Source organism: Marmota marmota, unplaced genomic scaffold (assembly GCF_001458135.2).
Source record: "Marmota marmota marmota unplaced genomic scaffold, marMar, whole genome shotgun sequence".
NCBI lineage: Eukaryota > Metazoa > Chordata > Mammalia > Rodentia > Sciuridae > Marmota > Marmota marmota.
In genome coordinates this window covers 6,552,330-6,567,597 of record NW_026000137.1, presented here as the reverse complement: position 1 = coordinate 6,567,597, position 15,268 = coordinate 6,552,330, and the positions used below count along the sequence as shown (strand labels likewise).

The window sequence follows — 15,268 nt, the reverse complement described above, 5'->3', positions numbered from 1 at the left end:
TGCCCTCACCTCCCAGGTGTCAGCCCAGTGTGTCAGGACCAAGGTCCTCAGTGAGGGGAGGTCAGAGAGTGTGCCCTCACCTCCCAGGTGTCAGCCCAGTGTGTCAGGACCAAGGTCCTCAGTGAGGGGAGGTCAGAGAGTGTGCCCTCACCTCCCAGGTGTCAGCCCAGTGTGTCAGGACCAAGGTCCTCAGTGAGGGGAGGTCAGAGAGTGTGCCCTCACCTCCCAGGTGTCAGCCCAGTGTGTCAGGACCAAGGTCCTCAGTGAGGGGAGGTCAGAGAGTGTGCCCTCACCTCCCAGGTGTCAGCCCAGTGTGTCAGGACCAAGGTCCTCAGTGAGGGGAGGTCAGAGAGTGTGCCCTCACCTCCCAGGTGTCAGCCCAGTGTGTCAGGACCAAGGTCCTCAGTGAGGGGAGGTCAGAGAGTGTGCCCTCACCTCCCAGGTGTCAGCCCAGTGTGTCAGGACCAAGGTCCTCAGTGAGGGGAGGTCAGAGAGTGTGCCCTCACCTCCCAGGTGTCAGCCCAGTGTGTCAGGACCAAGGTCCTCAGTGAGGGGAGGTCAGAGAGTGTGCCCTCACCTCCCAGGTGTCAGCCCAGTGTGTCAGGACCAAGGTCCTCAGTGAGGGGAGGTCAGAGAGTGTGCCCTCACCTCCCAGGTGTCAGCCCAGTGTGTCAGGACCAAGGTCCTCAGTGAGGGGAGGTCAGAGAGTGTGCCCTCACCTCCCAGGTGTCAGCCCAGTGTGTCAGGACCAAGGTCCTCAGTGAGGGGAGGTCAGAGAGTGTGCCCTCACCTCCCAGGTGTCAGCCCAGTGTGTCAGGACCAAGGTCCTCAGTGAGGGGAGGTCAGAGAGTGTGCCCTCACCTCCCAGGTGTCAGCCCAGTGTGTCAGGACCAAGGTCCTCAGTGAGGGGAGGTCAGAGAGTGTGCCCTCACCTCCCAGGTGTCAGCCCAGTGTGTCAGGACCAAGGTCCTCAGTGAGGGGAGGTCAGAGAGTGTGCCCTCACCTCCCAGGTGTCAGCCCAGTGTGTCAGGACCAAGGTCCTCAGTGAGGGGAGGTCAGAGAGTGTGCCCTCACCTCCCAGGTGTCAGCCCAGTGTGTCAGGACCAAGGTCCTCAGTGAGGGGAGGTCAGAGAGTGTGCCCTCACCTCCCAGGTGTCAGCCCAGTGTGTCAGGACCAAGGTCCTCAGTGAGGGGAGGTCAGAGAGTGTGCCCTCACCTCCCAGGTGTCAGCCCAGTGTGTCAGGACCAAGGTCCTCAGTGAGGGGAGGTCAGAGAGTGTGCCCTCACCTCCCAGGTGTCAGCCCAGTGTGTCAGGACCAAGGTCCTCAGTGAGGGGAGGTCAGAGAGTGTGCCCTCACCTCCCAGGTGTCAGCCCAGTGTGTCAGGACCAAGGTCCTCAGTGAGGGGAGGTCAGAGAGTGTGCCCTCACCTCCCAGGTGTCAGCCCAGTGTGTCAGGACCAAGGTCCTCAGTGAGGGGAGGTCAGAGAGTGTGCCCTCACCTCCCAGGTGTCAGCCCAGTGTGTCAGGACCAAGGTCCTCAGTGAGGGGAGGTCAGAGAGTGTGCCCTCACCTCCCAGGTGTCAGCCCAGTGTGTCAGGACCAAGGTCCTCAGTGAGGGGAGGTCAGAGAGTGTGCCCTCACCTCCCAGGTGTCAGCCCAGTGTGTCAGGACCAAGGTCCTCAGTGAGGGGAGGTCAGAGAGTGTGCCCTCACCTCCCAGGTGTCAGCCCAGTGTGTCAGGACCAAGGTCCTCAGTGAGGGGAGGTCAGAGAGTGTGCCCTCACCTCCCAGGTGTCAGCCCAGTGTGTCAGGACCAAGGTCCTCAGTGAGGGGAGGTCAGAGAGTGTGCCCTCACCTCCCAGGTGTCAGCCCAGTGTGTCAGGACCAAGGTCCTCAGTGAGGGGAGGTCAGAGAGTGTGCCCTCACCTCCCAGGTGACAGATAAGTGTGTCAGGACCAAGGTGCTCAGTGATGGGAGGTCAGGGAGTGTGTCCTCTCCTCCCATGTGTCAGATAAGTGTGTCAGGACCAAGGACCTCAGTGAGGGGAGGTCAGAGAGTGTGTCCTCTCGTCCCAGGTGACAGAAAAGTGTGTCAGGACCAAGGTGCTCAGTGATGGGTGGTCAGAGAGTGTGCCCTCTCCTCCCAGGTGTCAGATAAGTGTGTCAGGACCAAGGTCCTCATTGAGGGGAGGTCAGATTGTGTGCCCTCACCTCCCAGGTGACAGCCCAGTGTGTCAGGACCAAAGTCCTCAGTGACGGGAGTTCAGAGAGTGTGCCCTCAACTCCTAGATATCAGATTAGTGTGTCAGGACGAAGGTGCTCAGTGAGGGGAGGTCAGAGAGTGTGCCCTCACCTCCCAGGTGACATCCCAGTGTGTCAGGACCAACGTCCTCAGTGAGGGGAGGTCAGAGAGTCTGTCCTCTCCTCCCAGGTGTCAGATAAGTGTGTCAGGACCATGGTCCTCAGTGTGGGGAGGTTAGAGAGTTGCCCTCACCTCCTAGGTGTAGGATAAGTGTGTCAGGACCAAGGTCCTCAGTCAGGGGAGGTCAGAGAGTGTGCCCTCACCTCCCAGGTGACTACCCAGTGTGTCAGGACCTAGGTCGTCAGTTAGGGGAGGTCACAGAGTGTGCCCTCACCTCCCAAGTGACAGCCAGTGTGTCAGGACCAAGGTCTTCAGTGTGGGGAGGTCAGAGAGTGTGTCCTCACCTTCCAGGTGTCAGCCCAAGTGTCAGGACCAAGGTCCTCGGTCAGGGGAGGTCAGAGAATGTGCCCTCACCTTCCAGGTGTCACCCAGTGTGTCAGGAAGAAGGTCCTCAGTGAGGGCAGGTCAGAGAATGTGCCCTCACTTCCCAGGTGACAGATAAGTGTGTCAAGACCAAGGTGCTCAGTGATGGGAGGTCAGAGAGTGTGTCCTCTCCTCCCAGGTGACAGATAAGTGTGTCAGGACCAAGGTGCTCAGTGAGAGGTGGACAGAGATTGTGTCCTCACCTCCCAGGTGACAGTCCAGTGTGTCAGGACCAAGGTCCTCAGTGAGGGGAGGTCAGAGAGTGTGCCCTCACCTCCCAGGTGTCAGCCCAGTGTGTCAGGACCAAGGTCCTCAGTGAGGGGAGGTCAGAGAGTGTGCCCTCACCTCCCAGGTGTCAGCCCAGTGTGTCAGGACCAAGGTCCTCAGTGAGGGGAGGTCAGAGAGTGTGCCCTCACCTCCCAGGTGTCAGCCCAGTGTGTCAGGACCAAGGTCCTCAGTGAGGGGAGGTCAGAGAGTGTGCCCTCACCTCCCAGGTGTCAGCCCAGTGTGTCAGGACCAAGGTCCTCAGTGAGGGGAGGTCAGAGAGTGTGCCCTCACCTCCCAGGTGTCAGCCCAGTGTGTCAGGACCAAGGTCCTCAGTGAGGGGAGGTCAGAGAGTGTGCCCTCACCTCCCAGGTGTCAGCCCAGTGTGTCAGGACCAAGGTCCTCAGTGAGGGGAGGTCAGAGAGTGTGCCCTCACCTCCCAGGTGTCAGCCCAGTGTGTCAGGACCAAGGTCCTCAGTGAGGGGAGGTCAGAGAGTGTGCCCTCACCTCCCAGGTGTCAGCCCAGTGTGTCAGGACCAAGGTCCTCAGTGAGGGGAGGTCAGAGAGTGTGCCCTCACCTCCCAGGTGTCAGCCCAGTGTGTCAGGACCAAGGTCCTCAGTGAGGGGAGGTCAGAGAGTGTGCCCTCACCTCCCAGGTGTCAGCCCAGTGTGTCAGGACCAAGGTCCTCAGTGAGGGGAGGTCAGAGAGTGTGCCCTCACCTCCCAGGTGTCAGCCCAGTGTGTCAGGACCAAGGTCCTCAGTGAGGGGAGGTCAGAGAGTGTGCCCTCACCTCCCAGGTGTCAGCCCAGTGTGTCAGGACCAAGGTCCTCAGTGAGGGGAGGTCAGAGAGTGTGCCCTCACCTCCCAGGTGTCAGCCCAGTGTGTCAGGACCAAGGTCCTCAGTGAGGGGAGGTCAGAGAGTGTGCCCTCACCTCCCAGGTGTCAGCCCAGTGTGTCAGGACCAAGGTCCTCAGTGAGGGGAGGTCAGAGAGTGTGCCCTCACCTCCCAGGTGTCAGCCCAGTGTGTCAGGACCAAGGTCCTCAGTGAGGGGAGGTCAGAGAGTGTGCCCTCACCTCCCAGGTGTCAGCCCAGTGTGTCAGGACCAAGGTCCTCAGTGAGGGGAGGTCAGAGAGTGTGCCCTCACCTCCCAGGTGTCAGCCCAGTGTGTCAGGACCAAGGTCCTCAGTGAGGGGAGGTCAGAGAGTGTGCCCTCACCTCCCAGGTGTCAGCCCAGTGTGTCAGGACCAAGGTCCTCAGTGAGGGGAGGTCAGAGAGTGTGCCCTCACCTCCCAGGTGTCAGCCCAGTGTGTCAGGACCAAGGTCCTCAGTGAGGGGAGGTCAGAGAGTGTGCCCTCACCTCCCAGGTGTCAGCCCAGTGTGTCAGGACCAAGGTCCTCAGTGAGGGGAGGTCAGAGAGTGTGCCCTCACCTCCCAGGTGTCAGCCCAGTGTGTCAGGACCAAGGTCCTCAGTGAGGGGAGGTCAGAGAGTGTGCCCTCACCTCCCAGGTGTCAGCCCAGTGTGTCAGGACCAAGGTCCTCAGTGAGGGGAGGTCAGAGAGTGTGCCCTCACCTCCCAGGTGTCAGATAAGTGTGTCAGGACCAAGGTCCTCAGGGAGGGCAGGTCAGAGAGTGTGCCCTCACCTCCCAGGTGACAGCCTAGTGTGTCAGTACCAAGGTCCTCAGTGAGGGCAGGTTAGAGGGTGTGCCCTCACCTCCCAGTTGACTTACAAGTGTGTCAGGACCATGGTCCTCAGTGAGGGGAGGTCACAGACTGTGCCCTCACCTCCCAGGTGACAACCCAGTGTTTCAGGACCAAGGTCTTCAGTGAAGGGAGGTCATAGACTGTGCCCTCACCTCCCAGGTGTCACCCAGTGTCTCAGGACCAAGGTCCTCAGTGAGGGCAGGTCAGAGAGTGTGCCATCACCTCCCAGGTGTCACCCAGTGTGTCAGGACCAAGGTCCTCAGTGAAGGGAAGTCAGAGAGTGTGTCCTCACCACCTAGATGACAGCACAGTGTGTCAGGACCAAGGTCCTCAGTGAGGGGATGTCAGAGAGTGTGCCCTCACCTCCCAGGGGTCAGATAAGTGTGTCAGGACCAAGGTCCTCAGTGAGGGAATGTCAGAGAGTGTGCCCTCACCTCCCAAGTGAGAGCCCACTGTGTCAGGACCATGGTCATCAGTGAGGGGAGGTCAGACCGTGTGTCCTCACCTCCCAGGTGACAGCCCAGTGTGTCAGGGACAAGGTCCTCAGTGAGGGGATGTCAGAGATTGTGCCATCACCTCCCAGGTGACAGCCCAGTGGGTCAGGACCAAGGTCCTCAGTGAGGGGAGGTCAGAGAGTGTGTCCTCACCTCCTAGGTGAGAGCCCATTGTGTCAGGACCAAGGTCTTCAGTGAGGGGAGGTCAGATAGTTTACCCTCGCAGGTGACATCCTATTGTGTCAGTACCCAGGTCCTCTGTGAGGGGAGGTCAGAGGGTGTACCCACACCTCCCTGGTGACTTACAAGTGTGTCAGGACCAAGGTCCTCAGTGAGGGGAGGTCACAGACTGTGCCCTCACCTCCCAGGTGACAACCCAGTGTGTCAGGACCAAGGTCCTCAGTGAAGGGAGGTCAGAGAGTGTGCCCTCACCTCCCAGGTGACAGCCCAGTGTTCAGGACCAAGGTCCTCATTGAGGGGAGGTCAGAGAGTGTGCCCTCACCTCCCAGGTGACTACCCAGTGTGTCAGGACCAAGGTCCTCATTGAGGGGAGGTCAGAGAGTGTGCCCTCACCTCCCAGGTTACAACCCAGTGTGTCAGGACCAAGGTCATTAGTGAGTATAGTTCTGAGTGTGTGCTCACACCTCCTAGTTCGCATCCCCAGTGGGTCAGGACCAAGTTCCTCAGTTTGGGAAACTGCAGTGTCATGCAGAGGGCTGGTGCAGGGACAAAGGGACCTTTATTGCCCTACAGAGGCTGGTGCAGGGACATTGGGACCTGGAGTAACCTTCAGAGAGCTCGTGAAAACATATGGACGTAGAGAAGCCTGCTGAGGCTGGTACAGGGTCACCGGGACTTGGAGTGGCATGTAGAGGGCTGGTGCAGGGACACGGGTCCTAGAGTGGCCTGCAGAGGGCTGGTGCAGGGACCCGTGCACCTGGAGTGACCTGTAGAGGGCTGGTGAAGGGACTTGGGGACCCGGAGTGACCTGACACGGGACTTGGAGTGGCCTACAGAGGCTGGTGCAGGGACACGGGGACCTGGAGTGGCCTGCAGAGGCTGGTGCTGGGACACGGGGACCTGGAGTGGCCTGAGGAAGGCAGTGCTGACACGGGCCACAGGCCTGGCTGCAGTCATTGCTGGGCTGGTCTCTGCAAGCCCTTGAGCAGTGTTGCAGTAAACAACATGATGAGAAATAAAAATGCATAAGGTGCCAGTTCTTCCCTTTAGGTCTGTGCTGGGGACACTTAGGTGACAAAGAAGTGGAATCCCAGGTCTGAGCTGAGCGAGGGAGGCCGTGAGGATGGCCGTTTTCAGGAGCAGGGGCTGCTTCCCTCTTGGACAGGGATCTTTTGTTCAACTTACCCAAAGGCAGCCCGACTTCACCGGTCAGAAGTAGAGGCTCCTGCTACCGCCAGCTGCTTCACCTGGGCAGGGCTGGCGCTGAGGAGCTGGGCGGGGCAGAGTGGGGGGCCATGTCTCCGAGGGGCGCAGGGAGCGCTGGAAGGAATGCCTTGGGTTAGGATGGAGTGGACGGGCAGGGGCTCAGATGGGCCCTCGGGGAGCTGCCCTGGAGGCCCAGGCTCCCTGCTGCCCACCTGCCACACACACCGCACTTGAGAGGAGGAATGCAGAGGCCTGCATGGGACACCAGAGATGCCTTGCAGGCAGAACTGTGGCCCCTGGTGACAGCCCCGAGGCCACTGCACACTCAGGAGGCCAGTGCACACAGGACACACACTCAGGAAACCCACAAGGTCAGGAGCGGTGTCCCTGCGAGGCCGTCCCCAGCAGAAGTTCAGGCCCCCACATGAAGGTGCAAGAGCACTGCCTTAGACACAGAGCTGCAGCGGCCTCACTGGGGGGCTGTGGCCACCCAGACCTGGAGCAGGGCCTGCCGTGTGCAAGCCACGTGAAGGGCGAGTTCACACACCTGTGGAAACCTGTGGCCTTGACTCACCCGCGGCGTTTCGTTGGTACAGCTCTGCAAGTGTGACTTGGAAGTGCTGCTGGCCTGAGCCGTCTGCAGTACACCCTGCAGAGACTGCTCCGGACGGGGCACCTTGCAGAGGGCCCATTAGCCTGGAGACACAGAATATTTACCTCATTTATTTCAGTTCATCACTGCTGATTAGTCCCAAACTGAGGTCCCTAGCCTCCACTTTAGGAGAAGAGATGGGATTTATACTCGCATCAGTGGCCGAGATAGGGTGACAGCGAGATCGATCTGACCCAGTCATGCTTTGAAGTTAAAACGGAGTGTTCATTGATTGCTTATTAAATCACCAGCTATGCTTTAAAACATCAAGCCATGAATAAGGAGTGCTGGACCTCAGAGAGCACCTCTGCAAGCCACCAGCTTCCCTCATCCCGGTCGGTGTGAAGGGACGTGGGCGCAGATGCCCAGCACAAGTCCTGCTCTGTAAGAGGCTGGCAGAAAAGCAGATGTGTTCTCCCACTTAGGGACAGTCGAGGAGCACCTGCACTGCCCAAGATCGCACACACTCTGGTGAGGGGCAGAAGGTGGAGTGAAGGACTGGGAGCCATAGCCCCTGAGCCCTGCCAAGGGCAGCTGGTGCTGTGGGCTCCCTGGAGCAGAGGGCAGCTCCGCATCCTGACCCTCCCTGCCTCCCTCTGGGCCCCAGGAGAGGCCTCATGGTCCGCGGCCCTTGTAAATGATTCCTGAGGAAATGGGCAGGGCCAGCTGCCTGCATGTGACAGGACCCTTCCCTCAACATCCTGCAAACCCACTCAGCCCCCTGCCTCTCACGCCCACTGGCTCACGCCCACACCAGCAGGGGGCCTAGGTGTAGCTTGGTGCCGGGCCTGGGAGGCTAGACCGCATCCCCACTGCAGGGGCCTGGGGAAGGCCAGTGAGGACACGAGATCCTCTGCGTGTCCAAAAGCAGCCTCAGCAGCAAGCGTGAACAGGAGGGAGAGCTCTGGAGACCAGGCGTTCCCAGGAGGCACCACCCACTGCCCAGCTCTGATAAGCAGCAGAGGGGCAGGTGGGCGGGGGCCTTCCCCATCTCCCTCTCTAGTGAGACCACTGACATATGGACTCTGCGGCAGCACCCAGGGCAACTGTGCTTGGTTAATGTGAGCCCTGGCCCTGCCAGGCCCAGCAGCCCCCCATCTTGCATAGCCACTGACCTCTGGTTACTCCTCACTGCCCTGATGGGCAGCTGTGTCTTTTGGAGGAGTTCCCATCTTGAAGGATCTAGAGCCCTTGACAGAGTCCTCAATCCCCCACAGTCACAATCTGAAAATCAGAGCAAGTGGCCAGGGCCCCACACAAGCCCAGCCCCACGGCAGCCCTGCCTGCAGTACACACCACAGAGCCAGTGCCCCCCCAGCCAAAGCTCCTCACAGGGCCGGCGTGTGGCCCTGGGTGTTGTCCCTAGGGGTCTTGTACTGTTTGGGCACTGCACATGGTCCACACTACAGGGAACGGCCAGACACACCTGACCCCTGGCAACGTGAGATACTGACGTGCCCTGTGTCGGACTTTTCCACTTGGTCACTGCCCTGCACACAGTGCTGGCTTGGCTGCTCTCAGACAGCTGCACATTTATGCTATAAGTTTTGCAACTTAGATTACAAGAAGTGGAGTTTTCTGCTCATGGAGTTTGTGCATTTTTATTGCAAAATTACCTTCTGAAAGGGCTTCACCAATTTATTGGTGCAACAGCAGAATGTGAGAAAATAAGTCTTCTCAGACTTCTCACTTTCACAGTCCTGAGCACGAGAGCATTCAGTCCTGCAGTGTTACTGGATGATTTGCTCCCTACTCGTTAGCTGGAATGCCACCTTCATGGAATACCCATGTCGGGGCTACTCTGCTCCACCAACTGTGCGTTCTTTGGCCACATCATACACCCCACTCCTGACAGCACCTGCCCCTCCTGCTCTTCCCCAGACAGCTTGACTGTCCCTGGGCATCTGTCCTCCTCGGACTTGAACAGATGATTTTCAGAACCAACTTAACTAGATACACACCCCCATACACACAAACACCACACATCGCTCCATGCACACACCCCACACACTGCTACACACATGTGCACACCACACACACACCACTACTCACATGCACACATCCCACTAAAACATGTACACACCCCCCACCACGCACCACTACATGCATGCACACGTCCCCCACCATGCACCTCTGCACACTGCACATGCACCCAGCCATGCACTGCTACACACATGTGCACACCCCACTACAACATGTGCACACCCCCCACCATGCACCACTACACACATGCATATGCCCCCCACCATGCACTTATACACGCATGTGCATACCCCACTACAACCTGTGTACACACACCCACCATGCACCACTACACGCATGCGCACACCCCATGCCCCACTACATGTATGCACACCACTACACAAATACACACAGCCTACACACCACTGCACATATGCACATGCCACATGCCATGTGATGACGCACTGTGTGCACTATACACATGACTACAATATGCACATATCAGACATGGCTACACATATGCACACACCACACACATCGCTGGGTTATGCACACAGCACACACATCGCTGGGTGTATGCACACACCACACATCTCTGGTTGCACGCATCGTTCATTACCACTACATGTATGCACACATACCCCACGCTGTTCCACATGTGCACACAGCACACACAGCACCACACGTATGAGCTCGGAGCACTAGACATATGCACACACCACCACATGCATGTGCACCCTGCATCTCATCAGGATTCCGTGGCGGTGTGTGACAGTGGCTTCCACAACAGCTGGCTCCGCAGTTGAGCCTGTCCACTCACAAGAGCCACTCACCTCCGTGTGTCAGCTTGTTCTGACTTCTCCGTGGAGCCTCAGCTCTGGGCATCTGCACTGTCCAGCTAAACATATCCCCGTCTTGCCACTATCACCACTGCCACGAGTAAGGTCTGTTTTCCAGTCTCTCTTTCTGTCTGAACGTAACTGGTAAAAAAACAAACTTGAGTTTCGGGTGCCCCCTCTTCCCCCCTGGCCGAATCCTTATGGGTGCAGAGGCTCTTGGGGAGCTGGGGACAATCCCATCACCTACAGATAACTTCACAACCTTAAATGTTCACATGAGGAGCTCGTATCAGCAGACAGGCTGCACCGTGGCTCCCTGTCCTGGGACTCTCAGAGTCAGCTGCGCCGACGCGTCACCCTGGGGCAGGCCCAAAAGTCACACGTGTTGGGTTGGGAAATTCACTTTGAGTTTTGAATTTGTCTATTCCGGGCGAGCGACGTGTGGGAAAGTGCCCTTGTGCTTCCCTCTGGTGGCTGCTCTCTTCCAACAAGAGGATGAGGGACACAGGAAAGCAGGTCCCAGGGCCCTGTGGGCTGGCAGGTGCCCTGCCCCCTCTGCACACCCTTGTCCCAGCGCTGGCCACTGGTGGCAAAGAAGGCCGACTGTTCAGGAGCCCACCCGTCCTGCTGTGCCTTGACAATGACACCAGCCACCGTCCTTGCTCAGGGGTCTCCAAGTGTCACCCCAAGGAGGTCAGGATCTCCTGCCAGGGTTTCCATCCAGCCAGGGCCTGGAGTCGCTGGCCATGCAGATGGTGCTGCCCCTGCCCTGCGAGCTGCCCTCCGAGGGGACGCTCTTCCGTGCAGCAAGCTGGCATGCTGGAGTGAGTTTGCGAACCTTGGCAGAGGAGGCTTCCCGGCAGTCCTCGCGGCGTCCACGTGGACGGGGTCTGGAGGGACTGGCCGCGCACCTGGGATGACCCCACAGCCTGGTGCTGATAGCGCCCTCAGGGGCACACAAACCCCTGGGACAGCCTGTGCTGCCCATCTGTCCTGCAAGCACCATGGAGGGCCAGGTGGGACCAGACAGACAGGAGAGGTTCCGTGCACCCTCCACGTTCCCGAGAGTGGCCCGTCCCCCTGATGTCCCTTCTGCTGTGCGACTCATGCTCTTCCCCACAACGTTCTTCTGGTAAAGCATCTCGCGGGAGCATTGCTTTCTTTGGAGGCCTCCGAGGCAAGGCCTCAGGCAGGCAGCTTGCCTCCTGTCTCCAGAGGATCCGGGGCAAGACCCTGACTCTCAGCCCACTGAGCCACACGTCATACTGATGAGCCACTCAGGCAGAGCCCAGCCTCCAGCAACCCCCAGGTCATCAGCCTGAACGGGCATCAAGTCAGTGCAACAGGTTGGCAAAGTAAGAGCCAAGGAGCAGGAGTGTGGGTGCATCTGTCCACCAGGGCCCATCCGGCTGCAGATGGCACTGCTTCCCGCATGTCCTCATGCCCAGGGCCTGTGAGGCACCCATAGGAAGCACTCGGGCTCCTGCCTCCCTGGGGGCTGCATCCCTGCCCTTCCACCCTCTCCCACCCCAGGCCAGACTAGCCTGGTGAACACAAATAACGCAATTACCATCCCCTGGAAGACAGAGGCGCTGCAGGCACAGCAGGCACCTCAAGCCGACTGTGCCCTCCTGGAGGGAGCACAGCCTTCCTGACTGCTTACCCACAGCTGAGGCCCCAACCCACCTGGTCTGTGGACCAAGTCCTCCCTCGACCTGGGCCTGGGCTCCTTTGCCCTCTGCTGCAGAAGACAGCACCCCACCCCGGGCCCAGTGCTCCCAGGAAGCCTGGCCTCCATGCTTGGGTGGTTGTTAGCACCACACAGGGCCCAGGGTGTGTGTTGAGGACACCGCACACGTCCTGATGTCCCGGCGCTGGCCAGGCTGCCCTCTAAGTCCTGGCCCCAGAGCTAGCAGAGGCTTCCTGGCTGGCCGCTGCGCACCTCTGCTCTCTTGGCTTTGGTCCAGGGGCTCCAGGGGCCCTTTGGCCCCCAGCCCATGCTGGGGTCTGCAGGTAAGGTGCTCTTCCCCTTTCAGTGATGGGCACGAGCTGTGGCCACAGTGAAACCTGACCTGTAGACTCTGATGGGCCGTCTGCCTTGGGGGTCCTGATCTCGGCCTGCTCTGAAGATTCAGGTAGGAAGGTCTGTGGGAAAGCAGTGACCAGGGTTCGGAGGACTTCTCCGCACACGGGTTGAACTTAGCTCAGGAAACCACTCTTCCCCTCTTGCCAGCCCCCGCTTGGCAAGACGCTGTGATCACCGTGTTGTAAGGGTTTAGCCAACAGTTCCTGGCCCTGTGCCAAGATCACACACACCCAATTCCACCCAGCTCAGCGGCGGGAGGGACCCACGTAACTGCTGTCACATGCAAGAGCTCAGACGTGTGGGGCTGGGCGCCTCCGCGCAGCCTGGGCTCGGGTCTGGGCCTGGCCCTCCTCACCAGCTCCGGTGCTGACCCAGCTGCCAGGAGGTGGGCACTCCCTCTGAGAAAGGTGCATATCCACTGATGGGGCCTAAAAGCAGCCCAGCCCCCTAACTGTCGGCCACTCTGCACCCCTGGAGCACCCCCAGCAATGGGTTCACGCCCTTCTATTTGCAGAGCCCTCTGGGCACAGCAGGAAGCAGGGTCAGGGTTTGCTCTGAAACGCTGAGACCTCGGGGACTGTCCCCTGCCTGGACGGGCTGAGGACGGCAGAGCCGACTGTGGCCACAGGGCACAGGCCTGAGGTCGCAAGCTACCGGTGTCCCTTGACGGAGGTTCCTGAGGCCAGCGGCCTGTTAGCAGGCTGAGGCTAGCTCTCCTAGTGCAGCCTCGTGAGTGCCCACTACAGATGGGCTTTGTCCAGGCAGCACGTCCTCCACTCAGAAGGGCAAGCAGCAAGCCCCCAGGATGCAGAGGCCCTGCCCAGGCGCTGTCTAGCCACCACCCATGTGCAGTCACTGAGAGTCCCCACCTGGTTCCCAGAGAGGCCTGGGCTCCTCAGCTGCTCTGCTGTGTGACCTTGGAGCTGTGGGACTATGAGCCTCCCACGTGCTGTGTGGTTGCTCCCGGCCCACCAGGTAGTGCTCACCATCCTTCTCCACAGTGCCGCTTGTGCCCTACCCGGTGTCCTCCCTGCTGCACATGCAGTGTGCATCCTTCCCTCCAGGGGCCCAAGCCCCAAGGCTGCAGATGTGGAAGTTCACCCACTTACCCAACCTACACCTCCAGAGATGGAGGTGAGCCCTGTGCTCACCAGAGAGGAAACTCCGTGGCGACGAGCCACCGTGTCCTCCGGCTTCACTTTCCCCCTGATTAAAGTAGGGCAGTGCCACGCTGCAGAGAGCCCAGAGCAGGGACAAGCAGTGTGGCCTTGAGGGAAAGCTGTCCCAGGTCCACAGGGACACAAGAGAGCAAGAGCAGGCTCCTGTGGCCCCAGGAGCCGTCAGGGCAGGATTGGCCAGCCTTGCTCGTGGCACGATGAGCTGCACACTAGTGACTCTCGTTAAGGAGACCACCTTAGTCCACTCAAGTGAGCACAGCGTGACATTCAGGGCTGGGCTCTCAGTCCCTCCTAGGCCACAGCAGCACAGGTCCACCGTGCTCAGGGCACATGAGGCAGACCCGTCTCTGTCCTGATGGGCCCATCTCCCTGGGCTCTGAGTGTCTCGGGCATCTCACTGGAAGCCTCCGTCACAGCATGTCCCTGCAATGCCATCACAGACACAGGAGGCCACATGCCTGCAGCGCCCTGGTGCCCCCCTGATGGGGAGCAGCACCATCCCCCGCCCGGTGGCTGTCCTGTTTTAGGAGGAGACGAAGCTGTTTCTGTCTTTGGTGCCCTTTTCCCTCCGACTCCTCTCTGAACTGGGCACTGGGGGCTGGAGAGCAGCGAGGGCTGTGGTGAGCGGTGGGTCTGCCTCTGGGTGGTCATTTCCCAGGCCATCTAACGTGCCAGCGCTGGCCACCCCTCCCAGGACTCCGGAGCGGCCCGTGCGTCACTGCGTGAGTTTCTAGATGGCTCCTCCCCCTGGGACAGCTTCTGCTGTGTAAGATCACAGACAGCAAAGCCTGGTGTGTGGGTCACGGGTCAACCCTGGGCCACCTCCCCACAGGGACCATTAGCAAGGAGCCCTGGGTCCCGTCACCGGGCGGGCACAGCCTCTTCCCTCTGCGCAGACTCCCCTTCACCCAGGTTCAGTGGGTGCCAGGCTCACCCCTGCAGGGTGCCTCCTGCTCCCGACTCCCCCTGTCGCCCTGCAGCTCCCAGACCTGAGCCCAGTCTCACTGCTGGGCTGCAGCCCTGCGTGGGGCCAGGGTCGTGCATTCAGTGCCGGGTTCTGGCCAGCCGTTGGCTCTGAACTGTTCCCTCCCGTCTTTCTGCTCCTCGGCATGTGCACGCCTGTCCACCACGAGGGCCAACCAGGGCCTGTGCCCAGCACATGGTGGGAGAAATGAGCGTCTTATGACCAGGGTGAGATCTGCTCCCAGTCCCCAGAGGCCCAGCACCTTCTGTGAAAGGCTGAGAAGGACGAGCAGCTGACGGTGGACAAGCCCCTCGGGTGCCTGGTGCCTGGGGCCCACACCCCCACCGCCTGGGAGGCGCTCCTGGGCAGTGAAGAAGCCTCGGGAATGCAGTCTGCAGCTGGCCAGCGGGTTGCTGAGCTGACCTTTTATAGTCCTGCCAGGCCAGGCAGCTTGATGGACACACAGTGAGGGACACGGGAGGTGGTGGGCTCCCCACACGGGGCCACGTGTGCTCTGACTTCTGAGACAGGAGCCCACGGCAGAGGGACCAGAGGACGTGAGTGGAAAGGGGAGTGTCTCGGGTCAGGTCCAATCCACCTTCCTGGTGTCTGCCCCACACAGTGGTACAGGGTCAGCACCAGGCCACGCCCGATCATGTGGTATGTTCTGGGACTGGCGGAGAAGGGCACCAGGGTTTTGGAGAGGGCCAGTGGGCACTGGTCAGGGCCATCGGGAGCTGTGGTCATGCCAGGGGTCTGGAGCGCGGGGTGATCAGTGAGCCTCGACTTGGGAAGGAGAGGCTGTGTTCCAAAGGGCCAGTGTGGACGCTACCACCACAAGGTCCGTGAGCCTCTCTGAGGGGCAGAGAGGGGTTTTGTCTGTCGCCGGAGGGCTGAGAATGAGGCTGGGGCCCATGTGGGAGTGGCCGAGGACAGCTACCCAGGGTGTGATGGG

The 15,268-nt window shown here is 60.0% G+C and overlaps 1 protein-coding gene and 1 long non-coding RNA gene across 5 annotated transcripts in view; one reads left to right on the top strand and one right to left on the bottom strand.

The window, feature by feature from the left end:
* The window catches only part of Ptprn2 (protein tyrosine phosphatase receptor type N2), a 631,370-nt gene that overhangs the window by 475,336 nt on the left and 140,766 nt on the right, over positions 1-15,268 (top strand). The gene's annotated exons all lie outside the window — the stretch shown is intronic.
* Positions 4,421-13,290, bottom strand: LOC125611226. Of its 4 annotated transcripts, XR_007341365.1 has the most exons (6): positions 10,080-13,277; positions 6,612-6,746; positions 5,679-6,492; positions 5,329-5,399; positions 4,834-5,186; positions 4,421-4,620 (listed from the first exon to the last, which is right to left on the bottom strand). It is a non-coding gene; the product is annotated as an uncharacterized LOC125611226 (long non-coding RNA). The 4 variants fall into 4 exon arrangements; XR_007341362.1 differs by lacking the exon at positions 4,421-4,620 and having other exon boundaries at positions 4,715-5,186; positions 10,080-13,290; XR_007341363.1 differs by lacking the exon at positions 4,421-4,620 and having other exon boundaries at positions 4,715-5,115; positions 10,080-13,290.